The 23219-nt window shown below is 47.1% G+C and overlaps 1 protein-coding gene and 1 long non-coding RNA gene across 2 annotated transcripts in view; one reads left to right on the top strand and one right to left on the bottom strand.

Moving 5' to 3' along the window:
• LOC146813763 (uncharacterized) overlaps positions 1-13048 on the bottom strand; it is a 164344-nt gene extending 151296 nt beyond the window's left edge. The window contains exon 1 of the long non-coding RNA XR_014962895.1: positions 12786-13048. This is a non-coding gene — a long non-coding RNA (uncharacterized LOC146813763). The remainder of the gene's footprint in view (positions 1-12785) is intronic.
• Positions 1-23219, top strand: part of DNAH8 (dynein axonemal heavy chain 8) — a 13985216-nt gene that overhangs the window by 5262414 nt on the left and 8699583 nt on the right. The window lies entirely within an intron of this gene.

Below are 23219 nucleotides of genomic sequence, written 5' to 3'. Positions count from 1 at the left end.
GGTGGAACAAATTTGTGGCATGGTGCACAGCAAAGGCTGTGGATCCCCTTTCCGCCCCTCTTTCTGAGGTTCTCCTCTTTCTTCTTTCTTTGGCCCAGCAGGGCTCTGTCCTGGGCACCCTGAAAGGTTATCTTGCTGCCATCTCTGCCTTCTTGCGGCTTCCTGATCAGCCTTCTCTTTTCAAGTCCCCTGTTGTTACACGCTTTCTAAAAGGCATTACTCACACGTTCCCTCCTGTCCCTTTTGTAATGCCTCAGTGGGACTTGAATCTTGTTCTCACATTTCTAATGTGTGCTCCCTTTGAGCCTCTTCATAATTGTCCTCTTCGTCTGCTGACGCTTAAGACTGCTTTTCTGGTAGCCATCACCTCGGCTAGACGGGTGAGTGAGCTCCAGGCTTTATCTTCAAAGCCTCCCTTTCTCTCTGTTCATCCAGACAAGGTTGTCCTTCGGCCTCGTCCCTCGTTTCTTCCGAAAGTGGTGACTCCATTTCATCTTGGGCAGTCTGTCACCTTGCCCACATTCTTTCCGCCTCCGCATCCTTCCAAAGAGGAAGAGAGGCTCCACCGTCTGGACCCAAAACGTGCGCTCTCCTTTTATTTGGAACGCACAAAGCAGTTCCGGGTGGACGACCAACTTTTCGTTGGATACGTGGGTGCTAAGAAGGGGAAAGCTGTGCAAAAATGGACCATCTCTCGGTGGGTCGTTTTGTGCATCAAAATTTGCTATTCATTGGCGAAAAAGGACCCTCCTGTTGGGCTGCGCGCCCATTCTACTCGGGCCACAGCGGCTACTACTGCTTTGGGACGAGGAGTCCCTTTGCAGGACATCTGTCAGGCGGCAACGTGGGCTTCGCTACACACGTTTGCTAGACATTATTGCCTTGACAGCCAAGTCCGGAGGGATGGCTTCTTCGGCCGTTCTGTCCTCCAGGACTTTCTGGTATGATCTTGGTTCGCAGACCCACCACCGGGGATGGTATTGCTTGGGTATCTATTCTAAGGTGAGGAATCTAACTAACGTGTTTCTTTCAGATGAACAAGTTACTTACCTTCGGTAACGATGTATCTGTAAGAAACATTAGTTAGTTAGATTCCTCACCGACCCACCCATCCTCCCCATTCTGCGAACTGACATCTAGGGTTAAGGTTATCCTTTTCAGGCCCCTAGATTTTATTTTTGGCACCAGTGTCGGTCTTTGCATGGCTCTGCGTTCCTGGCGCGGAAAGCTATGTACAAGAACTGACGTCAGCGCGCGAGGGCGGCGTCTAAGTACTCCGACGACGGCATTCCGACGCACGACGCCAACGACGGACGCGGAGCCGCAGACGACGCCTAGCGACGCGCAAGGGGTATTGCTGACGAAAAAATCTTCCAGATCCAGTCTGACGCCTGGGGATATTCTAAGGTGAGGAATCTAACTAACTAATGTTTCTTACAGATACATCGTTACCGAAGGTAAGTAACTTGTTCTACAGGACTATTGGAAATGCACGTGGGTTATGGGCATCTCACAAAAAGTGAAGGACTAGCCTCACACACCACGAGGTGTCATGCTTCATCATAGGCCGTCCTCGCCCTCTAAAAACTTGGTTTGATAGAGGGCGGGCATACACCTGAAGACAGGGATGCACTTCTAAACTAAACTAAGTGGGGGCCCATAACCCACGTGCATTTCCAATAGTCTCCACTAGGGGCAGCCCCGTTTGTATTTAAGTTTCGTATTGGAGGCTGGCTAGCCCCTAAGCCTCTGGACTAGGGGTTAGTGTGTTTGAGTCTTCAGTTCTCCATGCCTGTTTGACGACTTGTTCAATTCTTGGTGACTTAGTTAGTGCACGAGGTGATGTGAATTTTGTGGTGGAAATTAGTACAATTTTGGGGGTTGTGTGTGTGATTCTGGTTTTGTTGAGCTTTCTCCTTGCTTCTCTCCTCCCTTCCTCCAATTGCTATCTATGACAAGAGGAGTTGTGGCTGTTGCCGTCAGTTTGCCACGGCCCTCTGCTGATGTCTCCAGCTCGGTTGCTGATGGTAGTTTCACTCAACTGCTTGTTCTCTTCAGTTTCCTTGTGTTGTTGTTATTTTACTTTTCTGCCGTCCTGATGTGGGCTTTGGCCGCTTGAGGTTGTTTGGTCCTCGGAAGGGGCTGTTAGACCCAAGGATGGCTGAGCAGTTAAAACACTTAAAGCGATAGCTGGTCCTTTGTTGTGATCTGCCTTCTGAGGGGTTAGTGGGGCAGGCAGACCTAGCAGAGCTCGTGGAGTCGAGAAGAGTGTGGCCCCTGGGTTTTTCAGGAAGAAGAAGGCCTTTTTCATTCCTGTTGTCCCTCTCCCTTCCTGGTTCTTTTTCATGGTTGCAATTGGAGAGATTAGTGGGCTTTGTGCGGCTGTTGATGTTCCTTCTTTTGTCTGCATTGGGTTGTAGTTTGTGATTTTGTTTTGTTTTGTGTTCCCTTGATCGGCGCGAGGAGTTTTCTTCGCTTTTTGGTTTTTTTGAGGCTGCTTCGGCGTCTGCCTGGCCCTGCCCGATCTCATCCTCCGTGGATGAGTGACTGAGTTTAGCTTTTTGACTTTCGATTTTCAAGTTCTAATTTAGCTGTTTTTTGGGGGGGGGGTTTTGTCGACAATCGGTCAGCAGCTGCCTATTGTGGCCCAAGTTAGTCCCAGCCGACCCTGGCTTAGTTTTGACTTAGTTCCAGCTTTGCCCAGCTCTGTCCCAGTCTTGACCCAGTCTTTATCCACGCCCGTGTCAGAAGCGGGCCAGCAGCTAGGAACACGTGGCAAGATATGTTGGGATATTCAATATGATGTATGGCTTGTGTATGGCTTATGTATGGCTTATGCTTGCGCTTCGTTGGTCCTACTTTCTGTAGCTCTTTAAAGCTCTTAAAGCTCTTAAAGCTCCTCTGCTCCTGACGCTCCTAACTGCGTCTCACTGCGCCTTAAGGTCCCTTGATGCTGCCTCAATGTTGCCTTTGCTCGGCTCCCAGTGTTCCGGGGTCGCTGTTCCCCCTGGTGTGTCACTGTGGTGCTCCCTTGATCTTGGTCCTGGTCCTGGTCCTAATCCTAATCCTGGACCTGGTCCTGGCGTGGCCTGGTACAGACCTCACCCCTGCTACCGCTGCTTCTGCCACTGCTCCCACAGCGCACCCGCAAGACTCACTGCCATACGCCATTAAGCTGTCAAGCGGGAGGGTGGTTCCGCAGTGGTGGTTCCGCAGCTCTTTGAGGCTTGTTGGGGCTCGGCGGGACAGCTCTTGCCTCTCTGCTCCCCGGTCACAGCTCACTGCACACCGCGCTGCACCACATGCCGCTCCCGCTCCGCTCCTGACACGTTGAGTGGGACCGAGGTGACGTCCGGAATCAGGAATCCCCCCCCCCTGCGGTGTGAAGATCAGCTGTGGAAGGCCGGGTGCTTCAGCGATACCTTGCGGTGCAGCGGAGCCGCCGCCTCGGCGTCTTCTCCTATGCTCTCGTCGGTGAGTTGCAGACTGGACTGGATTCTGAGCAGTGCAATGCTAACCACCAGTGCGGGTAAGCAGCGTTTGGCCTACTACACACGACCACCAACTGGGCCCAGTAGACCACTAGGTACTTTATGGGACCTGCCGGCAGTGACAGGACACCACCCCTGTGGGGTTTGCTCGGTGTGCCCACAAACCACCCACAGCTCTTCGGTGGATATTGGGACCGACAGACCTTGGATGCAGACCCACTTCACAAACTGCAACAGCAGCAATGTCATTTATTTACTCACATGCCCGTGTAAGACAAGATATGTGGGTATGACCACCCGAAAGGTGAGGCTCCGCATGTCAGAGCACAAGAGCACCTTCAGGTGCCGTAAATCCAACACAAAACTCACCAGACATTATACTGAAGCCAATCACACTGCAGATGAGTTCCACTGGACAATACTGGAGAAACCGATTATTCCACAACACATCAGTGATATCTCCAGGTTTTTGTTCACCAAAGAACAGAAATGGGTTCATAGACTATGTTGTGATACCTTGGGATTAAATGATGATATCCCCTGGACGAGCATCTAATATGAAGGAGTGTCTTTGCATAACTGTGCGTGACAGCACTATGATACATCGTGATACTCCTGGTCTTAGTTTATCACATATGTTGTGTATTGACACAATGGATGAGGAACTAACCTCGGCCCTTCATTCCACTATGTGTTTACTTCCAGGGCCCTGAGAAGGAACACTAGATGTGAATTACTGCAACTAAATAGAAACTTTGGTCTTTGCGGTACACCAGCACACAAATGAGCTTTTTTCAACATACCAGATTACCCATTTAGTAGGTAATAGGAACACCAGATGTGAACTACTGCAACTAAATATAAACTAACAGAGAGGAGTTTACCAACTACTAAACCTTTGTGCCATACCAGCATGCCAATGAACGTTTTACAGTACACGACGTGCACTGAGTACACTAGTTAGTAAGCAGAGTAGACACAATGAGCTCTCCTCCCGCTGCAACGCCACAACTGACTTTACCCAGTTAGTACTCCATATGATACCTGAACAGTAGATGTTATTGATTTGGGACTCCCGGGTCAGTCGGGGATTGCAATAGACATAGAGCAATACTGTAGTTCGGCAAGTTTTTCAAAGGTAAATACAACGGCAACCCTGTTTTGACAGTGGTCTGTCTGTTTTTAGACTTTTCGCGTAGTCAGTCTCGAAGCGCACTGATAGCATTAAACTACACTTCCCACGAGGTATGCCATTTCTCTGTAGTTCTACTAATTTGGACACGGCGCCCACCGTAGTATCTTGCTACGCAGCGTAGGGTGTTAACTTTGAAGCGCACTGATAGCGAGTAACTACATCTCCCATGAGGCATGCTGCTTTTCTGTAGTTTTAGCAATTGGGACGCGGTGCTCACCGTAGTCTCCTGATACGCAACGTAAGGCGTGTACTGTGGGTGAGAGTATTTGAACACAATCCCGGTTCCGGTACGCTGCCTCCCACCCTGCTTAGGAAAGCCAGGGGCAACGACGGACAGGTGAGAGGTGCTACTAACCAAGCGCTTAACACTCGTTTGTTCTGATTTCTTTTCGTCTACTAGTCATTATTAGAGTTTGGATGAGGCATGCTTACAAGCGCGCCTCACTCTCTAGAACTAAGACACCTGACCAGTACAACAAGGCAGAATGGCTGTCATTTTTTCTGTGGGTGCGAAAGAGACAGATGATGACTATTTTGGGTCTCTTACAAGCCAGAGATACTCATGTTGGCCGATACTAATCACCTTTGTATTTATAATACCGATATCATTTTCAAGAGTTGATTTATTGGGAGGGGCTATCTGCACTGTATGGGAGAGCACTTTGAGGGTGTTAGGAGTTCTTTGCGTTTAACATAACGTCTGAACAACGAGGAGTACATTTTGGCTCTTTGTTGCTCCAATTTGGTAATAAATAATTACAAAACAAATAAAATATAAAAAAAAGGGTGTTTTGTTTTTCTACCCACGATGTAGAGCGGGGCCTCCTTAACCTGAGCCAGGTTCCAGGGTAGGTGAGGTGCAATCCCTGATCACGCTGGGTAAGCATTGCGTTGTTTCTTTCACAGTGATTAACCAGGCACTTTTAAATTAAATTAAATTTGCTTGTTTGTAGATGGCACGTTTTTTCTGAATTGGTCTATTATGTGTGTTTTACTGTCCTTTCTCCTCAGGTGATGCTAGCACCCTGTGATTCAGAGGATTAGGACGAAGTGAGGTCGTATTTATTACTTTTTCTTATGCTAAGTATGCACTATTTGGAATCCATCATTTGAATGCAGTAGCGTTTATTTATATAGGTCCTGAAGAAAGCCTTGGGCATCAATCCCGTGTAGGCTGAAACATGTTGACCCTCATTCAACAGTGACTAGTTGGCACTGCTTGGTATATATTTTTTGTTCACACACCTTTTAATCGAGATGTGCAGAAATGAGTGAATTATATCGTACTCTTCACACAATCTCTTTTTAAATTTCACATTCCCCTGCACTGCACTTCTTCTGTCTGGTGGTCACAGTCTGTCACGTGACCCCTAGACCTCTTCTTATCAACCCAAATGAGCAATAGAGCCGTACACTAACGAGGAAGTCTCTATGATCAAGAGGCATACCTCGGCTCTAGGTGGAGACCACATGATAATAACTGATCGTGAGAGGTGACTTTGCTCTCAATTTTGGTCTCTTTGGTTGAGTCGGTTTGATGGTTTTCCGTGCTCTGCTCTAACTATGTATGGGTTTGATATCTCACACACTACTCTTCCTCTTCTTTAATCCTGTGCCTTTGACTACTAGAACCCCTATTCTGTTGTGTTTATATAGTCTTGTTTATGGGGATTAGGATTTGGGCAGGTCTTTAAACATTTTTCCCTTAGACCCTTTATCCAGGTGGCGGTTTTGATGTTTTTGAGCAGCTTTTTGGCTGCGGGTCTATTTCAAGGATTACACTGCTCCTGCGGTTAATCCTTTTTTCAACGCAGATTTAATTAACTGCGTAACCTACAACTTTTTTGTAATCTCCTTTCTTTAGCATTTAGCCTCTTTGCTTTGTTTCAACTTTTGCCTTGGTCATCACAAAATGGCTGAATTTAGCGGTTTGGCGTATGATGACGCGATATTTCAATCCATTCTTGACAATACACCTAGTATACTTGAAGGTTCGAATGCTCCCCTCACAGAGGCAGGTAATGATTGGGGCAGAGCCCTTGTCCTTAAGAAATCTCATTCACGCTCTTCTATTCACGGCGCCATCATGGCTGAATTTTGAGAGCTAATTGTGCGCCCCCCGGATTGATAGTAACCAATGCCCCTAGGCTTTTTCTGGATGATAGAGTGTTTCTCAAAGACTGGTCACTTATAGCATGGCGCTGCACGCGTGACTGGCTGATTTTAATTATCAGCACAGCGAAGAGATTGGCTGACTCCATCCTTATAGAGATACAGGCCCTGGAAGCCCAAATCAAAATTACCATCACTGCCACCCTATTCAAAAAGAACTTGGACGAAGCAAATAAGAACAATAAGGAGTTTAAGGACTCTATTCTCCTTTCTAAAATTGAAAAATTTAAAAAAGATTTGGCCAAGTTCAAACACGAAAAGGTTTACCCTTATACCAGCGAGAATTACACACCTCCTGAGTTTAAGAGTAATGGGAGAAGATATGGTTCTTCCTATTCAGGCTCTAGCTCTGACGAAACATCTAGCGACACTGAGACACCTACACAACGTTCCAGAGGTAGAGGCAGATATACTAGACCCTACCACCAAAGAGGGTATGGGACACCACAATTTCAACAGTGGTGGCCACCCACCCCTTGGGGCTTTCCACCACAAGCTTTTCCACCACCCATGCCAGCATATCAACCAGAATTTGACAACCAGTCTTTTTTAGGGTATGGCCCCCCAAGAGCGCGAGGCAGGCAAAGAAACGCACAAGCCCAAGTTCATTGGGATCTAGCTTCAGGTCCACCCTCAGGTCCTCATGCCGGGACACGGAGCAACACGAGGAAGAACTCGGCTCCACCCGCGGGCAGTGCCAATCCAACCTCGTTGTGAATCTGAGTAAGCGCATCCTATCAGCAGACGAACAGTCTGTTCTCAACAGGGGCCTCGGCTTCGTTACCACCTCCACAGGGGACGCTTTTCAGATTCAATGCGAATTGGCACAGTTTTTTAGAAAACTGAGGCTTCATCACTTCTTCAGGGACAAAACAATAGCTGACCCTGAAGAGAATGAACCTAACACGGGTCTCAGAGTTAAGTCAACATTCAACCCTCCCACACACCTGGTTCCTCCACAAGTTCTGACTTTCGAAAAAGCGGTCACTTGTGAGATCAGTGCCATGTGTAATACAAGGAGTGAGAGGTTTAGTAACTTACCACGAGATGAAAGGCAGGCACTTACTTCCTTGTCTAGAGCAGAAGAAATTACCATCAAACCTGCAGACAAGGGGGGTTCCATTGTTATTCTGGACACTGCTGAATACAGAGCAGAATGCCTGCGCCAATTGGGCGATGAGCGTTCTTACAGGACTCTAAGTCATGATCCTACTGCTAGACTGCTTAAATCTATCGGTGAAATCACCGAAGAAGCTCTCTGTGAAGGTTGGATTACCAACCACGAAGCACAGTTCCTACAGACCAAATTTCCCGTCATCCCCTACTTCTATGTACTACCAAAGGTACATAAGGCCCAGAGACCACCTCCTGGGAGACCAATCATCTCTGGACAGGGTTCCCTTTTGGAACCACTGTCTATGTTCGTGGACCACTTCCTAAGACCTATCGTCCAGAAGATGCCTACGTATCTGCAGGATACCAAGGATGTCCTGCGTTTGCTTCCCACGGTAGAGTTCGACCCGGAGCGAGACTTTTTAGTCTCCTTCGACGTCGAATCTCTATATACATCCATTCCCCAAGATGAGACACTGGATACAATACGTTCCATCTTAGAGGGTACCGACTTGAAGTCTATCACACCTGTACCCTTCATTATGACGCTGGCCAGAATGGCGATGAAGGAGAATTTTTTTAAATTTGAGAACACCATCTACCTGCAAACGTCAGGGACCAGCATGGGCAGCGTTTTCGCTCCCAGCTTAGCGAATCTGTATGTCCATGCGTTCGAGCAGGAACACGTCTTGGCTCCCACCAACCCCTTTTTCTCATCAATCCGCTTATGGAAGCGGTATATTGATGATGTTTTGGTGGTGTGGAGAGGAGATCAACAGTCCATTGGCCTTTTTCACCAGTGGCTTAACTCACGGAATGACTATTTGAAGTTTACAGTTGAAGTGAACAAGAACCGGTTGGCATTTCTGGACCTATCTATTTTTGTAACCTCTGAGGGCTTAGGTAGTGAATTATACCGCAAGCCCATGGCACGCAATTCGCTTTTGCGTTATGACAGTCAGCACCCGAAGGCCCTTAGGGATAATTTACCCTATGGCCAGTTTCTGAGGGTGCGCAGAAACTGCTCTACTACAGATGGTTTTACCAAACATGCCAATTTACTATCAGAGCAACTGATGGAGAGACACTATCCCCGCAAGCTGGTCAAACGGTCTCTTAAAAGGGCCTCAAACAACAATCGGGAGGCATTGTTGGAACCGCCTGTACCGAAGCCACCATTGGAACGTCTTACGATGGTCAGTACTTTCTGCACACTATCTAACGATATAAAGAAAAGCATCAAAAAACACTGGCGAATATTAAACAGTTGCCAGGAGAAAATAGCGATGCCACTCTTTGCTTTTAAAAGAGCAAGTAACATTAAGGACAGATTGGTCCACACACGACCACCAACTGGGCCCAGTAGACCACTAGGTACTTTATGGGACCTGCCGGCAGTGACAGGACACCACCCCTGTGGGGTTTGCTCGGTGTGCCCACAAACCACCCACAGCTCTTCGGTGGATATTGGGACCGACAGACCTTGGATGCAGACCCACTTCACAAACTGCAACAGCAACAATGTCATTTATTTACTCACATGCCCGTGTAAGACAAGATATGTGGGTATGACCACCTGAAAGGTGAGGCTCCGCATGTCAGAGCACAAGAGCACCTTCAGGTGCCGTAAATCCAACACAAAACTCACCAGACATTATACTGAAGCCAATCACACTGCAGATGAGTTCCACTGGACAATACTGGAGAAACCGATTATTCCACAACACATCAGTGATATCTCCAGGTTTTTGTTCACCAAAGAACAGAAATGGGTTCATAGACTATGTTGTGATACCTTGGGATTAAATGATGATATCCACGGACGAGCATCTAATATGAAGGAGTGTCTTTGCATAACTGTGCGTGACAGCACTATGATACATCGTGATACTCCTGGTCTTAGTTTATCACATATGTTGTGTATTGACACAATGGATGAGGAACTAACCTCGGCCCTTCATTCCACTATGTGTTTACTTCCAGGGCCCTGAGAAGGAACACTAGATGTGAATTACTGCAACTAAATAGAAACTTTGGTCTTTGCGGTACACCAGCACACAAATGAGCTTTTTTCAGCATACCAGATTACCCATTTAGTAGGTAATAGGAACACCAGATGTGAACTGCTGCAACTAAATATAAACTAACAGAGAGGAGTTTACCAACTACTAAACCTTTGTGCCATACCAGCATGCCAATGAACGTTTTACAGTACACGACGTGCACTGAGTACACTAGTTAGTAAGCAGAGTAGACACAATGAGCTCTCCTCCCGCTGCAACGCCACAACTGACTTTACCCAGTTGGTACTCCATATGATACCTGAACAGTAGATGTTATTGATTTGGGACTCCCGGGTCAGTCGGGGATTGCAATAGACGTAGAGCAATACTGTAGTTCGGCAAGTTTTTCAAAGGTAAATACAACGGCAACCCTGTTTTGACAGTGGTCTGTCTGTTTTTAGACTTTTCGCGCAGTCAGTCTCGAAGCGCACTGATAGCATTAAACTACACTTCCCACGAGGTATGCCATTTCTCTGTAGTTCTACTAATTTGGACACGGCGCCCACCGTAGTATCTTGCTACGCAGCGTAGGGTGTTAACTTTGAAGCGCACTGATAGCGAGTAACTACATCTCCCATGAGGCATGCTGCTTTTCTGTAGTTTTAGCAATTGGGACGCGGTGCTCACCGTAGTCTCCTGATACGCAACGTAAGGTGTGTACTGTGGGTGAGAGTATTTGAACACAATCCCGGTTCCGGTACGCTGCCTCCCACCCTGCTTAGGAAAGCCAGGGGCAACGACGGACAGGTGAGAGGTGCTACTAACCAAGCGCTTAACACTCGTTTGTTCTGATTTCTTTTCGTCTACTAGTCATTATTAGAGTTTGGATGAGGCATGCTTACAAGCGCGCCTCACTCTCTAGAACTAAGACACCTGACCAGTACAACAAGGCAGAATGGCTGTCATTTTTTCTGTGGGTGCGAAAGAGACAGATGATGACTATTTTGGGTCTCTTACAAGCCAGAGATACTCATGTTGGCCGATACTAATCACCTTTGTATTTATAATACCGATATCATTTTCAAGAGTTGATTTATTGGGAGGGGCTATCTGCACTGTATGGGAGAGCACTTTGAGGGTGTTAGGAGTTCTTTGCGTTTAACATAACGTCTGAACAACGAGGAGTACATTTTGGCTCTTTGTTGCTCCAATTTGGTAATAAATAATTACAAAACAAATAAAATATAAAAAAAGGGTGTTTTGTTTTTCTACCCACGATGTAGAGCGGGGCCTCCTTAACCTGAGCCAGGTTCCAGGGTAGGTGAGGTGCAATCCCTGATCACGCTGGGTAAGCATTGCGTTGTTTCTTTCACAGTGATTAACCAGGCACTTTTAAATTAAATTAAATTTGCTTGTTTGTAGATGGCACGTTTTTTCTGAATTGGTCTATTATGTGTGTTTTACTGTCCTTTCTCCTCAGGTGATGCTAGCACCCTGTGATTCAGAGGATTAGGACGAAGTGAGGTCGTATTTATTACTTTTTCTTATGCTAAGTATGCACTATTTGGAATCCATCATTTGAATGCAGTAGCGTTTATTTATATAGGTCCTGAAGAAAGCCTTGGGCATCAATCCCGTGTAGGCTGAAACATGTTGACCCTCATTCAACAGTGACTAGTTGGCACTGCTTGGTATATATTTTTTGTTCACACACCTTTTAATCGAGATGTGCAGAAATGAGTGAATTATATCGTACTCTTCACACAATCTCTTTTTAAATTTCACATTCCCCTGCACTGCACTTCTTCTGTCTGGTGGTCACAGTCTGTCACGTGACCCCTAGACCTCTTCTTATCAACCCAAATGAGCAATAGAGCCGTACACTAACGAGGAAGTCTCTATGATCAAGAGGCATACCTCGGCTCTAGGTGGAGACCACATGATAATAACTGATCGTGAGAGGTGACTTTGCTCTCAATTTTGGTCTCTTTGGTTGAGTCGGTTTGATGGTTTTCCGTGCTCTGCTCTAACTATGTATGGGTTTGATATCTCACACACTACTCTTCCTCTTCTTTAATCCTGTGCCTTTGACTACTAGACCCCCTATTCTGTTGTGTTTATATAGATTTAATGACAGTCTGCACATACAGATGGAAGACCGAACTAAACCAATTCACGTGTGACAAAATGAGTACTGGGCACGACTTAGTTTTAAACTTATCAAAGTTGGAAACACGGGCCTCTATAGGGAACCGTTACATGCCTCAGCCGATCCCCTTTGTATGAGGTACTGGGAGCCACCTGTACAGGGCCTCAGAACAGTGGTGTGGGGTGCGAGGACAGCCAGCGAGACCCTTCCCAGCCATGCACGGCCCTCTGCGTATAGGAGGCGGCAGCGAGAGCCCAGCATCACCAACACAGCCGAGCTGATGCCCGGCGTGGCATCAATGACTACAGCAAATGGTGGTTAGGTAAGCCTCAGCCCTCATCGTCCCAAATCCGCGCTGGTGAATAGGACAATTGACCACCTTCTCAGTGCGGCAGCCTGTGTGCCAGTGTCCACCTTAGCTTCGGCAGAGCGCACAAGGACCTGTTGCGTTATTGGCACCACTGTGCCCCCTTTGTCCTAGCCACTGTTTTCAAAGAGCACATAAAATACAAACAACAGCAGGAGCAGAAAGTGGAACAGGCCGATCAGATTTATATAATGAAGCATCTTTCACATGGCCAAGCGTGCAGATTATTAAAAACAGTCGCCACCATGAACACTGATTATCGATTGTATCACAAACCGATGTTTCTGTTACTTACAATATCAGATTGCCTTGTGCCACCTCCATGATAGGCGTCTCATCTCTCTGCAGTCGTGTCCTAGACTTTTGACCCGAGTTCACGTTGCTGCTTCTCAATGTGCCTATCAGAGTGCCTGGCGGCATGTAACTACGTTCTCCAGGAGCGAATAGGTGATCAGACGTGTCAGGCTCCTGCATGAAGACGTCTACACGGACCGTCATCTCCCCCTCTATGGCCAGATAGTGGGAAATCAGCTGTCCCAATTAGAGACGTCTGCGTGCGGCTTTCCCGCTCGGCTCCATTTGCCACTTACAAGATGGCCGCCAAGGCCGGTCATGGTGGGCAGCCATGTTGGAGGTTGCACCGAAAGTCAGCTTGACTGCTTACCGGCAGTGGGATAACGTGGCTGTCAAACCTCGAGGGAAATAATAATGGCCAATAAAAACCTAAGTGTCAGGGTGACCTCTTAACTCTCCTGTAAGCCAAGCCTCCCAGGAGGCAGGATGCCATGTTTATTTACATGAAAAACTATATGAAGAAAAAAGTCAACGCGGGCGCCATGATCGTGCGCGGCTCTCGTGAATATTAAATTAAGCAGGCGCCGTGATCAAGAGCGGTGCCAGTTCATACAAATATTTGCAATGCCATTGTCCCGGCTGCACCCCCAGCACTGCCTATCGTGGCCTTGACCTTCCAGCAGTAGACACATATCTGCTCCAATTCAGCTGATGCTGACAGACTGGCTGGGCTGCAATTGATGTGGCTGCCTCTGGTTCTTGATGTGGCTGCCTCTGGTTCTCCGAGGACTCGTCTATGTACCATACCTCCACCATGATTGCAGCTCTGCCTACTCACATAAAAACAAGCCTAACTCCCTTCAAAAGAAAGCCCAAACTAAGCAAATATCCTACCAAAAGGAAGCCCAACTGCCATGGATATCGAAATGTTGAAAAAGGCTATATAAGTACAATAAACAGAGCAGGAGGCACTGCTTGGGAGGCAGCATAACGCAACTGTGGAATTAAGATGAGATGGGAGGGAGGAATGCTTCATTTACATATAAGCAGTGATGGTGCCGAAGCTCAGCACAGGCAAACAGTAACAGACTAGGAAACCAAGAAAAAAAATAGTCCTTCAAAGAACATATGAAGAACCATTGTGTAATGAGACTGAACTTAGTCAATGCTGCGTGGGAGGAACGGAAGAGAAAAAGGAGGGACAAAGAGGCAGGACTGGCTAATAGCAAGCTAGGATTTTTAAAGGACACTGAAACAAACAAATCAAGAGCAGGGGGATGGTTTTAAGCCCACAAGAGAAATTACAATTGGTCTTAGAATGCTTGACCTAAAAAGGATGATCAACAGCTATGCAGTGTGTGTAAAGAATGTACATTTTCTTGAAACCGTCAATTGTATGCCATTGTTGCACCTGTTCCATGTACAGGAGGAGAAAAAGGGGGGGGGGGGGAGTCTGAAGGTAGCCATAGAGAAAAAAACAGGACATTCAGGAGAGCAGGACAAGGAGTAAGTAAAAGATGCTGGAAGGCATAGGGAAATAAAGGGTCCTAGATAGCACAGAACAAGTAAAGGATACAGTATTGCTTAGAGGGAGGACAGGATACTGTAGGGCAGAGAGGAATCAAAGCATGGAGCAGGCGGAGGATGCAAGATAACAAGGCATAGAGCACAGGATATTAAACAGCCTAATAAAAGCAGAGGGTGCAGAGGACACTGAGGATGGAATCGATATAAGAGAACACAGAGGAAGCACAGGATACTAGAAGTAGAGTATAGAGATCACAGAGTAAGCACACAGCGGAGGAAAGGCAGAATACTGGAGAATACACTGAAAGCAAGCTATTCAAAAGGGATAAAGGAAGCCAGGGATACTGTAGAGCTTATTGGAGCACCTAGTGGAAGCACAGGATGTTGGCAGGCAGTGGCACAGGAGAAGTAAGGGATGCCTTAGAGTTGAGAGGAACTGCAGAATGGCAGAGAGAAATGGAAGCATGTAGTAAGACATGGAGCAAGCAGGGGATGGTGCAGGGAATTGTGGAAGCACAGGATGCTGGAGGCACATAGACATCATGGGATACAGGACAATTTTACAGGGCACAAAGGAAGCATTGCATACAGGAGGACTCACATGAAGCACATGATGCTGGGGACCTCAGAGGAAGCACAGCATACATTAGGGCATAGAGGAAATAAAGGATGCAAGATGGCAGAAAGGAAGCACTAAATACATGACAACACAGAAAGCACAGGACGCAGGAGGGCACAGAGTGTGGTAAAGATATGAGAGGGAATAATGGAAGCACTAAACAGGGGAGAGCAGAGGAAGCACATAATTCAGGAGGGTACAGAAAGTGTGAGGGATACGAGAGGGCATTGATACAGTACAGGATACAGGCATAGAGGAAGCCACACATGGATCACTTCAAGAATGAACTAATAGCAGAATAACACAAATGCATACATGAAGATATAGATGAGTCAAATGATAGAGGAGGATATTTAGAAACGACAAAGCAAAGGGCAGATCAGGGCGCTGAAAAAAGGACAGATGACTGCATGGTGTAAGCAAACAATCGAGGAGGTAAATGAGAAAGCAAAGGCTATACAAAGGCCGTTCCCCACCCTCCCTCCTTTCCTTTCTCCCCTGCCTTCCTTGCTTCCTTTCTCCCCTTCCTGCCTTCCTCCCTCCCTTCCGTTTCTACCTCCCCAACTGATCCTTTCTTTCTTCCTCCCTTCTTTTTCTCATCCTCCCTTTATTTCTCCTTCCTATTTCCTCCCTTCTAGACTCCTTATTGCCTTTGTATTTCTCCTCCTTCTTTACTCCCCTCTTTCTTTTCTGCCCTCCTTCATTCCCTTTTTCCTTTCTTCGTTCCCTTGTTTTTTCCTTTCTCCCCTCCAACCTTTTTTCCTTCCTTCCTTTCTTCCTCCCTCCCTTTCTTTCTTTCTTTCTTTATTCCTTCCCTTCTTTGTTTCTTACTCCACTCTGTAATCAGTTTCTTACTTTCTTTGTTCCTTCTTTCTGTCCTTCATACCATTTCTTCTTGTTTCCTTTCCCCTCCATCCTTCCTTCTCACTCTCCCTCCCTTCGTTCCTTCCTCTTTTTCACACTCTTCCTTTGTTCCTTTCTCTTTCTACCCCCTACTTCTTTACTTACTTTCTTTCACTCTCTCAATCCTTCTTTTTCTTTTTTCCTCTGTTTCTCCCCCCTCCCTTTCTTCTCCTCTTTTTTGATCCCTATACTTCATTTCATCCGCTTTCTCCTGCCCTTCCGTCTACCATATATGTCCCTCATTACTTAGCTTTCTACTTTTGCTCCCTCTCTTTTACGGCCCCCCCCAGTTCTTTGTTTTAGGTCTTCCTTATGCATTCTTCTTTTCTACCATTATCTTCTCCTTTTCAGAATCTGTCTGAAGGAAGACTGGTTCCAGTGTCATCACTACACAGAGCTACAAACAATTTACCACACACTATCCAATCTAGTATTCATGTAGAAATGTGGACTTTCCTCACCGGCTTTTGGCTCTTCATTTTTGTCACACGTGGGTTGGAGCTGTGAACAGGAAACAAGATTTCTTTTTTTTTGTGGTGCTATGTATCTTAAAGGTATTAATTAAAATAGCATAAAACAATCCCATATTCCCTCCTGCATTTCGAAGTGGTACCCACCGCACACCACCACCAACCAGGTGAGGGTTGCATTGGTAACGCAGACACTCGGGAAATGGCCGAAGGGCCGGTAGCCCAGTTCCAGCTGTGGGCTGCTTTTTTGGGCAGACTGGGGGCTGCCTGTGCTATTAGGATGCCGCCAGCAGCCCAGTGGGTGCCTTAGTGGCCTTTCTAGAGACAGATGAGTGGAGGTATCACTCCTTTTCTTTTGCTGGGCTAGCTCATTGATGTATGCTGATTGAGCGGGGGCAGGGGGACTCAGTGGTATCACTTGCATTTCTGTGTGGCTCAGCAGTATGACCTAATCTGTGCATTTTTTTTTATCTAAGTGAAGTTAATAAAACATGTCCCCCCCCCCTTTCTTTTCATAAAACTTTGCTGAGGCAATGTTTTGCGGAAAGACAATACGAAAATGCGGGCCACTTTTATTTGGTGTGCTGGGGACGAATTTTTATTCCAATCCAACCTTGCCTAAATGGCACAAATAAACAAGTTGTTGCCGCCTCTAAATATAGCATTAGTTCTCATCCAGGGGATACTCATCAATAGTCATAATCTATGAATAATCCCCGCCCATGTGCGGGACCCCCGAGCATATAGAAAATACATATATATACATATATATATGCATATGTGAAAACATATACATGCAGCCTAAAATGTTTCCAACATGGCAAAAATGCTGAAATTACATTGGTTTGCACTGTAGTACCACTACCTTCCTAACCCATAAGGAAAAAAGGAAGCACTAAACAATTGTCATACAATAATGCTTTATTGCCATAAAGCAAACTTGTAATTGCAGGCATTTGCCTGTAGGCTGCAGCAGAGTACTAAGAAACAAAGAAAACTGACACCTTGCCTTTAAGGCATTAGAGTAGGGGTACCGTGCCTTTAAGACCTGCAGGAGACCCCTTGCTCCCATGATACACCACAGGTGGCAGTTAGGTCAGTTCTTTTTGACGGTGCATATGCACCTGAGTAGATCTGCAATCAATAAATAATAACTTGCAGAGAATGCTCGTCCGGGGAGGTGGGTGGGTCGCTTATGACTTTGATGAGTATACCCCTGGATGAGAACTAGGATTACAGGTACGTAACTAATCCTTCTCATCCAGGGGATACTCATCAATAGTCATAATCTATGAATAGAGTAGCAAGCCCATACCCAAAGTCTCGCGGACGAGCACCAGAGCATATAGAACATGAAGTAACATCACAATCAAACAGCGGTCATGCAAACAAATTCCTCAAAGAGGCCTGCCCCACCTGGGCATTGGCCTGTGCATCTGAATCTAGGCAGTAATGGTGTGTAAAGGTATGTATCGAGCGCCATGTAGCCGCCTTGCAAATCTCAGATATAGGAATGTTGTGAAGGAGAGCTGTAGTAGAAGCTTTCCCTCTGGTAGAGTGTGCTCGTGGTCTGCCCTGCAGCACCTTGTTGGCTAGTTGGTATGACAAAGCTATACAGGAGACGATCCATCTAGAAATAGATCTTTTGGGAGCAGCCAGCCCGGTATTTGTTGAACCATAATTGACAAAGAGCCGGTCAGACTTCCTAAGTGGAAGGGTTTTATCAAGGTAAAACTTCATTACCCTCCGGAGGTCTAGAGAATGTAAAGCTCTCTCCGGGGGAGTGGTTGGCTGAGGAAAGAAAGTGGGCAACGTGATAATCTGATTGATGTGGAAATCCGAGACCACCTTGGGCAGGAAACTCGGATGAGTCCGCAGCACCACTCTATTGGCGTGGAAAACAGTGTAACGCTCCTTGCAGCACAGGGCCTGAATCTCACTCACCCTGCGGGCTGAAGTGATGGCTACTAAGAAAGCAGCCTTCCAAGTCAAATGCTGCAAAGATGCCTTATGAATAGGCTCGAAAGAAGCACCCATCAATTTTGTGAGGATAATGTTATGCTCCCAGGAAGGCGAAGGGGACCTCACTGGTGGAAACACTTTCTTAAGCCCCTCTAGGCTGGATCAGACGGGCCGTGGTCCCATCCGACGGCTGCAATGTGTCCGCACCAGTGCAGGCACCCTCGTGCCATGGTGCAATGGCAGCATCGTTGTAAGTAGGATTGTTTTCGCGCAGGAAGGTATAGTTTCCTGCATAAAAAACTTAGAGGCTTGTTTGTCTTCCCAAGTGTGCTGCACAATGCAGCAGCACACTTAAAAAAAAGAAACAACAAGGAGAAATAAAGATATTTCTTCTTGTTGCGCCTCCCCTAGGAAGGCGTAGCATATTGACGCATTCCCAGGTTTACTAGTATTGGTAAATTTGAGAATGCATCAAAATCCATGCGTGGATGCGTAGGAACACCGATGCTCCACCCATGGAACGCCTTCCAAGGGCAGAGTAATGGAAGACAATGACTTGCGTAGTCTTGGGTTACTCCAGATTTACCAAGCAACGCAGGGCCACACTGGGTGGCCTTATGTTGCTTGGTAAATCCGACTTTAGTGTTACATTACCCTTGAGACACCATGTAAATTCCTAATTCCTTTTTCATTCCTAAGCGAATGCAACATTCATGCTTTGTTTTTGTTGACAATAGTGCTCCTAAAGTTCAAAGCAAACCCTAACACAGACACTTCACCAACCATCTTTTCAAGCAGAGTACTGCAACATTGTGAGTTGATGGCATGGACTGCCAACTGATGAAGTACTCGGACCATTGCGATGAAAAAGTAATTTCCAGCTCCCGAAGAATCCACCACCTTCTCTTAAGCCAGCATATTGTCAACATTGCGGAACCTGCTGAGATTTCCTTGCCCAAATAAACATCACAAATCTATTTCAAGTAAATAATTTATCTTTTAAAGGAAACAAAGCATGAACTGAAAAAACATAATCGAAGCACAGTTGTATTGATTACATCTATCCTAACAGCTAGCTTTGGAGATCTATGTGGCAGTCTTCATGCTCTTTACTATATTATGGAGTAATTCACCATAGCTGATGTATCTGCCATTATTTTGGTGATCTGGATCCCCTGAAAATGAACCATTTTAATATCTACTTTAGCTCGTAAATCAGTGCATGGATGTGGTATTATCAGTGAAATATTTACTTTTTAATGTATTCTTCGATCTACTACCTAGAGATCTTTGAGAAGTTGTATACTCTTTAGTGCGTCCATTTACACATTGCCATTGGCAGCACTACCTTTGCAGTGTAGCCAGCAGGAACATGTTGACAGGCACACAAGAAAGGAAAATGCTTCTGGTGAAGATACCTGGAGCCTTGCTTTAAAAAAAATCTAACTCAGAATGGGAGGCAGAAGCTCCCAGAGTTAGATTTCTTTTTGTTTTTCTGTAATGTTTAAGTACAATACACTGCCTTTGCAGTAAAAAAAATTAAAAAGTGAGCAGGTCCCAGGCCCAGCTCCCACTCTCACTATCGGCCACTAAACAATCGTATTCCCACCCGTCTTATGTCTTGTTGTTCCTACATTCAAACTCTGCCTTTTTTCTGTTTTCCTCTGCCTTTTGTGCCTTCCTCACTGCCTTTGCTCATTCTTCCTTCTTCGACTTTGCCTTTGTGTGCCTTTCTCATCCTTATTTCCTGCACCTTGTTTCCCTCCTTTTCTGCCTAGCCTTTTTGCGCCTTTTTCTTAAGTATCACCTGTGGCTCATGTTTTCCTCTTTTCCATCCCTCTTGTTTTACCGCTGCTCATTTCCCGCCTCCTTCTAGCCCCACCCACTGCCAGTCACTGCCCTTCCCTCGTCCCAGGACCTACTTAAAAGAGGCCTCAGCACGGCTGTGAATTAAGATTCCACTGGTGCACCAAAGACGCACACCAAAGTCAAGCCTATCTGCGCTTGTCCGTGCCTGGACTGCGCCAGGAACCTTGGTTCTACTACGCCCCTCCGCAGCTACACTGTCACCAAAATTCTAGCCCTGGATCACGGATACCACATCAACCGATGAAGCTGACCTTCCCACGATCCACGTAGGCCCCTTCTCCTGTATCCACTGCTCCTTCTCCTGCACCATCAGATCGCCCAACAACACTCCATCCATCACCACTTGAACCAACCAACACAATGCATCTACTTCACATCAATATGCCTCCCTTCTCCTCAACACACGCTCGCTTTGTAAACACACCACCAAGATCGGAGATCTCATCACCACCCTCACCCCCGGCATCATCTTCCTCACTGAAGCCTAGCTCACCCGCATCTACTCCCACACGACATCGCCACAGCAACACTCAATGGATACAAGATCGCACACTGAGACTGCACCAACAAAGTTGGAGGAGGGATTGTCATTATTCACAAAGAAAACAGTCACTGCACTGCCAAGACAGAAGACACTATCCAGACCATGAAACACCTCAAAGTCAATCAGGGAATTGTAAGCATGCTACTCACCCATGAGGGTCTCAAGGCACTGAGGGGGGGGTCCGCAGGTCTGTTTAGCCAAAGAGCCAGGTCTTGAGGGTCTTCTTGAAGGTGTTCAGGGAGGGGGCGCTTCTGATGTCTGCTGGTAGCTCGTTCCAGCTCTTGGCTGCAATGTGAGAGAAGGATCTTCCGCCTGCTCTGGCTCTGTGGATGCGCGGTGTTTCAGCCAGTGCGAGGTTGGAGGATAGGAGGTTTCTTTTGGGTAAGTGGAAGTTGATTCTGTCGTTGAGGTATTTGGGTCTGTTGTTGTGTAGGCATTTGTAGGCGTGAGTGAGGATTTTGAAAGTGACTCTTGTAGGAGAGTAGGGTCTGCTTTCTATGTTCACCCCCACTTTTTGCTTTTGCTTCACTGGTTTTCGACTTAGATGTGGCTGTGGGCCTGCTGATCAGACCCACAGCCCTGCTGTTCTCTCTCTAAATTGATACTATGTACTTTAGGTGCATAACCCATTTGGATAGGATCACCTTATTGGCCCCTGTACAGTGTACCTTAGGTACCCAGGGCATAGGTGTACCCTAGGCCTACCAGGGGCTGCAGCATGTATTATGCCACCCCTGGCCTGGCCTTCCATTATGACACAACTGGCTGATCACTCAGCTGGGGCAAGGTTGTGTAATCACTCCTTGCTTAGGTGTAGTATTCCTATACCTAACTTACATATAGACACATGTGTACCTATCAGCCACTCCTATGGCAGGCCTTAACAATCCTGGAGTCAGAGTGCTTGGTAACATGTGAGATGGTGCTCTAGCATGAGCTGAGCCTGTCTGCAGCTTTCGGAACCATGTCCATATAGCTGTTCTATGATATAGCCTACCATATACTCTTAAAGTGCCTTATAATCTTAAACGGTTATGGTAACTATGGTTTGGCTTTATCAAAACATGTCGTGTAAGGTGTCTAACACTTTGGAATAATACCCCCATCCCATTTCTGGGGATGAGGATATTATCCCTCCCTTCTAGAGGGAGAAGACATGTTGTAACCTACTTACCCGGTTAAAGTTAACCAGAGCCCCAGCATCACAAAATGGATGCTGCTGCCACAGACACGAGTCTGACCTCATGCTGCTGGGAGTGATCCCGGCAAGGGAGGCTTGGACAATAGGTTTCCTGCCTTGGGAGGTGCGAGCACCACCCCAGACAGGCCTTAGTGTATTGGGGCAGGGAGGGATGAAAAGAATGAGACATGCCTGGGGCACACAAGGTGTCCCGTGCATAGTCCAGTTCAAACCGGTGCTGGGGCACTCCAGCCCTAGTCCTGGCGCGAAACTGGACAAAGGGAATGGGGTGTAACCACCCCCCTCCCAGGTCCCACCCATAAGGCGTGACCTAGCAGGTAACCCAGCCCCCCAGATTAGTATAAGAGTGGTAGCTGGGCCCCAGGAGATTATATTATCCTGAACCTGCAACTTGAACAGAAACTCTGGACCTTCGACATTCGACGAAAGAAGAAGACTGAAGAATCTCCCTTGTGGCCAAGGAGTGGCTACCCTGTGCAAACAGGCACCATCAAGAGACTACCCTTTGCTTTGCTGAAGTTCTACGAGGGACCGACGGATGAGCCCGACCAGAGCCTTGACTTCCAGACTTCTCCGACCCTGATCCACATCCACAGCCGAGCTGAGATCCGTGGAGGCGACGAGAGACGTGGGACCGGCTACCTGGGAAAAGTGGCTAGTATCTTCCAGAGCAGCTTCTGAGGTACCCTCGAAGTTGTGCACCGGGGATTGAGAAGCCCCAACCCCAAGTACCATCTGCACCGAAGATCAGCCCCCCACACTCCACGAGTCCTGCGTGGGGCCCTTCTGCATTTTCCTGCTTGCCGCGTCTGTCCGGTTGCTTGCCCGTTGGCTAGTGGCCTTTGTGACGACGCCTCCAGAAATCTTCACTGCTGGTTTGGCTCCTCCAGACTGGCTCCCACTTCCTTGCAAAAGAGAAGCACCCCAGACCTTCCTGGTCTGCACCAGAAGCAAGTCCTCCGTTCTTCGTGGGTTCCGCTTGCCAAGGCTTGGTGAGTCCTAGTTCAACTTCGACGCCGCCGACAGCAAGAGCCTTCGTGGGACAGCTCGCCTCCTGGTCCTGGTCGTCCTCGACATTTCCTGGTCCCCGTGGCTGCAGCGACAAGCTTCACCTTCACCTGCAATCTTCACGACATCGCCTGGTTCCTTCCTGGTTCCACGTGGTCACTGGCTAGTGACCTAGACTCTGTCCCTTCTGCTTGCAGGTCTCCTCTCTTCTTGATCCCAGCCTTGGGATCCACCGGACACTCTTCACTGACTGCCTGTCAGCATCTTTCCTTCAGGCATCCATAGAAGTCCACGACGAAACCCGACGCAAGTTCACACCTATGCACCCGCAG

The sequence above is a fragment of the Triturus cristatus genome, chromosome 6 (assembly GCF_964204655.1).
Source record: "Triturus cristatus chromosome 6, aTriCri1.1, whole genome shotgun sequence".
Classification (NCBI taxonomy): Eukaryota; Metazoa; Chordata; class Amphibia; order Caudata; family Salamandridae; genus Triturus; species Triturus cristatus.
This window is presented reverse-complemented; position numbering and strand designations above follow the sequence as displayed.